The sequence below is a fragment of the Malus sylvestris genome, chromosome 8 (assembly GCF_916048215.2).
Source record: "Malus sylvestris chromosome 8, drMalSylv7.2, whole genome shotgun sequence".
Lineage (NCBI taxonomy): Eukaryota > Viridiplantae > Streptophyta > Magnoliopsida > Rosales > Rosaceae > Malus > Malus sylvestris.
In genome coordinates, this window is record NC_062267.1 from 22,741,226 (window position 1) to 22,742,855 (window position 1,630).

General features: G+C 41.5%; 1 pseudogene; it reads left to right on the top strand.

Moving 5' to 3' along the window:
* Positions 1-1,284, top strand: LOC126631547 (protein PHOSPHATE-INDUCED 1-like; annotated as a pseudogene).
* The last annotated feature ends 346 nt before the right edge of the window (positions 1,285-1,630 follow it).

A 1,630-nucleotide genomic window follows, 5' to 3' on the forward strand; every position in this document is an offset into this window, starting at 1 on the left:
GCTCTCTCCCTTTTACCTTCTTTCTTTAAGTTTTAAGTCAATACCCTTCACCTCATTCCATGCACTTTCTTCCTCCCCAACTTTTTAGCCCTATATATTCACTCTCACCTCCTCACTTCATTTCCATCCCACTCCATAAGATTTTTAGCTCCATTAAGATCCCAAGCTCCAAATTTGATCACCCTTTTTTAGAAAAAATCCATGGCAGCGTTTGCAATTTTGAAACTAGTCTTTGATATTTCTCTGTTTCATTTCAGCTCAGCAGCTAGGAACCTTGCTGAAACTTCTGACCAAAACCAAATGCAATTCCACTACCACAACGACCCTTTCCTCACTGGAAAATTCTCAACTTGATCTGGTACGGCCGCTTCACCCCCTCCCAGCGTGCAATCGTTTCCGATTTTCTCACCTCCCTATCTAAACCCACCTCTGACCAACCGTCCGTCGCTACATGGTGGAAGTCCATAGAGAAATACTACCACCTCTCGAAAAAGCCCACTTCATCTCTCGCCCTGTTTCTGGGAACCCAAGTTCTTAATGAGAATTACTCTATAGGAAAATCCCTCACTTCCCGCCAGATCCAACAGCTGGCCTCAAAGGGCGCCCAAAACTACGGGATCAATGTCGTTTTGACATCGTCTGATGTCCTTGTCGATGGGTTTTGCATGAACTCGTGCGGAACCCATGAATCATCCAACGACGGTAGTCAAATTAGAGGATCAAAAACCAACAAGTTTGCTTACATTTGGGTCGGAAACTCAGAGACCCAATGCCCAGTGCAATGCGTATGGCCGTTCCACCAGCCCATCTATGGACCCCAGAGCCCACCCCTCGTGGCCCCCAACATCGACGTTGTCCTGGATGGCATGGTGATCAACCTGGCTAGTCTTTTGGCGGGGATCGTGACCAACCCTTTCGAAAAAGGCTACTTCCAGGGTTCGAAAGACGCTCCTTTGGAAGCTTCTTCTGCTTGCCCTAGGGTCTACGGTAAAGGGTCCTACCCTGGTTACGCAGAAGACCTACTAATGGACCCCACAACCGGAGTTAGCTATAATGCTCATGGATATAACGGGAAGAAGTACTTGCTTTTTGCTTTGTATGACCCCTCAAGTTCAACTTGTTCTACTTTGGTTTAGAGGAAATATGAATTAATATTAGAGTATATGTACAATACTAGAGGGAGTATAAACATTAGGGAGCTGTATTTTGGTATTTAAATATTTTTTCATTCTTTTGTATCACATTGGAAAATAATAAAACTACATTATTTTGTTCTTCTTTTAATCCTTGTCACGGTATTATTTTGTTATGTTATCTTATGCGGGGTATGTCACACAAATCAATCCTAATGGTACACATGGCAAAATACATATAGAATTAATCTACACCCTCAAGAGAGGTGGACAATAATTTCTTCATGAAAATAAACTGCAGATTACCGTATGATATTATGTACGAAAATATTTGATTAAAACCATAAAAGGATAGTTTCTCTACGCATGCCAAATTTTGATTTGATTACAAGGGTTAGGAGTTATGCGGAGGCAAGTATTGTCCAAAATTGCCAAACTTAGACATAATTTCCACTTTTACTACCAAATTTATTAGTTCAAAGAAAAACAATTTTTGA